Source organism: Neophocaena asiaeorientalis, unplaced genomic scaffold (assembly GCF_003031525.2).
Source record: "Neophocaena asiaeorientalis asiaeorientalis breed wild unplaced genomic scaffold, Neophocaena_asiaeorientalis_V1.1 scaffold240, whole genome shotgun sequence".
NCBI classification, from domain to species: domain Eukaryota; kingdom Metazoa; phylum Chordata; class Mammalia; order Artiodactyla; family Phocoenidae; genus Neophocaena; species Neophocaena asiaeorientalis.
In genome coordinates, this window is record NW_020185331.1 from 3480631 (window position 1) to 3486630 (window position 6000).

The 6000-nt window shown below is 39.9% G+C and overlaps 1 pseudogene; it reads left to right on the forward strand.

Moving 5' to 3' along the window:
* The first annotated feature begins 1691 nt into the window (after positions 1 to 1691).
* LOC112392947 (ankyrin repeat and SOCS box protein 7-like) lies at positions 1692 to 4979 on the forward strand (annotated as a pseudogene).
* The last annotated feature ends 1021 nt before the right edge of the window (positions 4980 to 6000 follow it).

A 6000-nucleotide genomic window follows, 5' to 3' on the forward strand; every position in this document is an offset into this window, starting at 1 on the left:
AAGCAAGCAAACTAGACTACTGTAAGACAAGTAACAAGTTAATTTCCAGGAAGAGGGAGCAGGATGGTGTAAAAAATAGATATCTGAAAAAAGGACATTGGTTAAATAAATTATGAAACATTCATTTAATGGACTGCTGTGCAGACATTAAGATTATCTTGTAAAACTATATTAATTACCATCAAAAGATGTTTAATACATCTTGTTAAGAGAAACATTCAGATTAAAAAATAGTATGTACAAAATTATTTTTAAAAATTACATGTGACTGCAAAAGGGCACGAGGGAAAATTTAGTGTGAGAGAACTGTTCTATATCACTATTGGGGTGGTAGTTACACAGCTGTATACGATTACCAAAAATCCTCAACCCATAATGCCTTAAAAAAGGAGGGGTGGCTGTTGATGGTATCTACTTCACAGGGTTATTCTGGGAATTAAATGTCATAGTGCCTGGGACACAAGAAGGGCTCCATCAGTGGAGAAAGAGTAATGCTGAGAAAGGAAAAACTTTTTCCTCTTCCCTTTCTAGGTTCTTCTGTTTGTCTAAGAATTAAACTGACATGAGACATATTAGCAGGAGAAAATCAAATTTAACTGCATATGTATGGGGACCCCATAAGAAAAATGAGACACAAGGACAGCTGTTACAAGGTCTTGAGAGGGGTAAGCCACTCCTCACCAGATTCATCCAACTTCTGGAGATGCTGTGAGGAGGGTCCTGTATGGGTCATGGTAATGGATGAGATTACCTCTTAGGTTCCACCTAGTTTTAAGACTCTACGATTTTGAGTACATGAAAGCCCTTTCCAATGGTGACAGAGGTTAAATTTTGTAATTTTCAGTCTGTGGAATGGATGTCCACCTTGTCTCTTTGATGATTGTCTAGCTATATCCCATCTCTTCATGGTTTTAAGCACATCTATTTAAGCTATTTTTTATGACCTGGACTAGATGAGCTTAAAATGATCATATCTGGTTGTTAACCACTAATTGCATTTCTAACTAGGGCTCTGGTAGAAATTTATGATGGTGATGATGTTTTATTGAAGTATGGTTGATTTACAATATTACATTAGTTTCAGAGGTACAGCATAGTGATTCAGTATTTTTACAGATTATACTCCATTGAAAGTTATTATAGGGCTTCCTGGTGGTGCAGTGGTTGAGAGTCCACCTGCCAATGCAGGGGACACAGGTTCAAGCCCTGGTCCGGGAAGATCCCTCATGCCACAGAGCAACTAAGCCCACGCTCCACAACAAAAGAAGACACCTCAGTGAGAAGCCTGCACACCACAATGAAGAGTAGCCCTGCTCGCTGCAACTAGAAAAAGCCTGTGTGGAGCAGCAAAGTCCCAACGCAGCCAAAAATAAATAAAAATAAAATAAATCAATTTATTTAAAAAATTATTATAAGGTAATGGCTGTAATTCCCTGTGCTACACAATATATCCTTGTTGTTTATCTATTTTATACATAGTAGTTGGTGTCTCTTAACCCCATACCTAATTTTCCACTCTCCTCTTCCCTTTCCCCTTTGCTAACCACTAGTTTGTTTTCTATACCTGTGAGTCTGTTTCTAATAATTCATTAGTATTATTTTTTAGATTACACATAAGTGATATCATACAGTGTTTGTATTTCTCTGTCTGACTTATTTCACTAAGCATAATATTCTCTAGGTCCATCCATGTTACTGCAAATGGCAGAATTTCATTCTTTTTTATGTCTGAGTAATATTCCTTTGTCTATATATGCTATATCTTCTTTGTCCATTATCTGTTGATGGGCATTTTGATTGCTTCCATATCTTGGCTATTGTAAATAGTGCTGCTACAAACATTCGGTGCATGTATTTAATTATTTGGTTTTAATATGAGTGCACATTATACTTTATATCTGTATCATTCATTTTGGCATTCTGTGATATAATGGAGAAACTATTAGATGGGGAGTCAATAGGCCCTAGTTTCAAGAAGTGGTCCACTCCTTACTAGATGCATGACTTTGGGAGAGGCATTACATGAGAGGTTTTCAACATGTGATCCATAAACCCCTGAAGATCCCCCAAGCTTTCAAGGTAACTTGGAGACCAAAATGAGTTTCATAATAATATTAAGCCTTTGTTTGCCTTTTTTCACCATCATGTTGACATTTGTACTGAAGTAATGGTGGGTAAACTCTTTGCACCTTGACAGAAAACAAGGCAGTAGTACCAAACTGTACTAGTGGTCATTTGTATTTGTATTTCTCACTGCCATACACTTGGAGGGAGTTCAGTTTCACTTAAAAGTGTTCTTGATTAGGAAATAAAAATTATTAATTATATTAAAGCTTGACGATTGTGAACATATCTTTTAAAAATGCTGTGTCAAAAATAGGAAGTATGCATAAAGCACTTCTGCTGCATATCACAAAATGATGAATGTCTTAAAAACAGAAAGTTAGACAAAATGAGATGGCAGAGAAACATGTTCCAGACAAAGGAACAAGATAAAACCCCAGGAAAACAACTACATGAAGTGGAGATAGGCAACCTTCTAGAAAGAGAGTTCAGAATAATGATAGTGAAGATTATCCAGGACCTTGGAAAAAGAATGGAGGCAAAGATTGAGAAGATGCAAGAAGTGTTTAACAAAGACCTAGAAGAATTAAAGAACAAACAAACAGAGATGAACAATACAATAACTGAAATGAAAACTACACTAGAAGGAATCAATAGCAGAATAACTGAGGCAGAAGAACAGATAAGTGACCTGGAAGACAGAATGGTGGAACTCACTGCCACAGAACAGAATAAAGAAAAAAGAATGAAAAGAAATGAAGATAGCCTAAGAGACCTCTGGGACAACATTAAATGCAACAACATTCGTATTATAGGGGTCCCAGAAGGAGAAGAGAGAGAGCAAGGACCTGAGAAAATATTTGAAGAGATTATAGTTGAAAACCTCCCTAACATGGTAAAGGAAATAGTCACCCAAGTACAGGAAGCAAAAAGAGTCCCAGCAGGATAAACCCAAGGAGAAACAGGCCAAAACACACAGTAATCAAATTGCAAAAATTAAGGACAAAGAAAAATTATTAAAAGCAACAAGGGAAAAATGACAAATAGCATACAAGGGAACTCCCATAAGGTTAACAGCTGATTTCTCAGCAGAAACTCTACAAGACAGAAGGGAGTGGCATGATATATTTAAAGTGATGAAAGGGAAGAACCTAAAACCAAGATTACTCGGCAAGGATCTCATTCAGATTCAATGGAGAAATCAAAAGCTTTACAGACAAACAAAAGCTAAAAGAATTCAGCACCACCAAACCAGCTCTACCACAAATGCTAAAGGAACTTCTCTAAGTGGGAAACACAAGAGAAGAAAAGGACCTACAAAAACAAACCCATAACAATTAAGAAAATGGTAATAGGAACATACATATCGATAATTACCTTAAATGTGAATGGATTAAATGCTCTAGCCAAAAGACACAGGCTTGCTGAATGGATACAAAAACAAGACCCATGTATATGCTGTCTACAAGAGACCCACTTCAGACGTAGGACACATACAGACTGAAAGTGAGGGGATGGAAAAAGATATTCCATGCAAATGGAAATCAAAAGAAAGCTGGAGTAGCAATACTCATATCGATAAAGTAGACTTTAAAAATAAAGAATGTTACAAGAGATAAGGAAGGACACTAAATAATGATTAAGGGATCAATCCAAGACGTTTTAACAATTATAAATATATATGCATCCAACACAGGAGCACCTCAATACATAAGGCAAATGCTAACAGCTATAAAAGAGGAAATTGGACCGCAAGCAAGGGGTGGGGGCTGCTGGGGTAAGGAGAGATTGGCTGCTAAAGGCTTGGTCCCATCCCAGTGACCCCAAAGTGCTGAAGGGAGAGTGCAGGGGTGGTCCAGTGCAAAGTGCATCCCAAAAGTCCCCTGCCTGGATTCCCCGCGGCTGGCACATCAGACAGTGAATGACCCAGGACCTTGCTGCCCCAAGACCTCCCATGTCCCCCTGTATCTGGGAGACTCCAGCCCGGAATGCAGCAGCCCCCTGCTCCCAAGCCCTCAGACGGGACTGCCCCCCAACCCGAGCCCGGACTTCCTCCCTGCACCCCTGCCCTGAGGCTGCCCATAGGCCAGGACTGCCACCTCCAGTCTGCTCAGCAGTCTAGATGCTCGCAGGGCTGGGGCTGTGAGGCATCATGAAGGATCAAGGACACCCGTGTCCGGCCCTGCCTGGGCTGTTTCTTCAATCGAGAAGTTGGTGAGTGTGGAGGAGGAGGCTGAAAGAAGTAAGAGAAGCAGCAGCTGAGAAGACAGGTTTGAAGTGGCTAGGGGAAGCGAGAGAGCAGGAACGGGGCTACCCACCCACCAGAGAAGCAGCAGAGAGCCTCTGACCAGTATCCTCCATAAAGACAATCTGTCAGATTGAAGTTTAAGCATCTAATTCATGGGATCACATTTCTGCTGCTGTATTTTGTTGCTGCCTCTGAAAATGCACTAAAGGTTAAGAAAGAGCTCACTGACACCGGAATCTGGACACTCCTACTGGAGTTCAAGGCTGAGGTTGACCAGCTCAATGATAAAGGTACAAGGCCACTTCAGCTCACCATTATCCAAGAGATGTCAAGCTGTGTGAAAATACTCCTGGGCCACAATGCCAACATCAACATTCAGAAGGGTTTCCTGTTGCGATATGCTGTGATAAAAAGCAATCACTCTTATTGCCGAATGTTCCTTCAGAGAGGAGCAGACACAAACTTGGGTCGCTTAGAAGATGGACAGACTCCTTTACATCTGTCTGCCCTTAGGGATGATGTGCTTTGTGCACGGGTGTTATATAATTATGGAGCAGACACAAACACAAGGAACTATGAAGGATAGACCCCACTGGCTGTTTCAATAAGCATTTCTGGAAGTAATCAACCATGTTTGCATTTCTTACAAGAAGTCACAGGTATATAATTTAATTATTACTATTATTACATTAAAAACAATGTTTGCATCTTCAAAAAAACAAAAAATAACAAACAACAAAAAGGAGGAAATCGACAGTAACACAGTAATAGTGGGGGACTTTCACCTCACTTACACCAATGGACAGATCATCCAGACAGAAAATTAATAAGGAAAACACAAGCTTTAAATGACACAATAGACCAGATAGATTTAATTGATATTTATAGGACATTCCATCCAAAAACAGCAGATTACACTTTCTTCTCAAGTGCACATGGAATATTCTCCAGGATAGAAAACATCTTGGGTCACAAATCAAGCCTCGGAAAATTTAAGAAAAATTGAAATCATATCAAGCATATTTTCTGACAACAACACTATGAGATTAGCAATAAATTACAGGGAAAAAAATGTAAAAAACACAAACACATGGAGGCTAAACAATACATTACTAAATAACCAAGAGATCACTGGAGGAATCAAAGAGGAAATCAGGGCTTCCCTCGTGGTGCACTGGTTGAGAGTCCGCCTGCTGATGCAGGGGACACGGGTTTGTGCCCCATTCTGGGAAGATCCCACATGCCGCGGAGCAGCTGGGCCTGTGAGCCATGGCTGCTGAGCCTGCGTGTCCGGAGCCTGGGCTCCGCAACGGGAGAGGCCACAACAGTGAGAGGCCCACATACCACAAAAAAAAAATCAATAGATGCAGAAAAAGCTTTTGACAAAATTCAACACCCATTTATGATAAAAAAAACTCTCCAGAAAGTGGGCAGAGAGGGAACCTACCTCAACTTAAAAAGGCCATATATGACAAACCCATAGCAAACATCATTCTCAATGGTGAAAAACTGAAAGCATTTCCTCTAAGATCAGGAACAAGACAAGGATGTCCACACTCACCGCTATTATTCAGCAGTTTTGGAAGTCCTAGCTTTGGCAATCAGAGAAGAAAAACAAATAAAAGGAATACAAATTGGAAAAGAAGAAGTATAACTGTCACTGTTTGCAGATGACATGTTACTATACA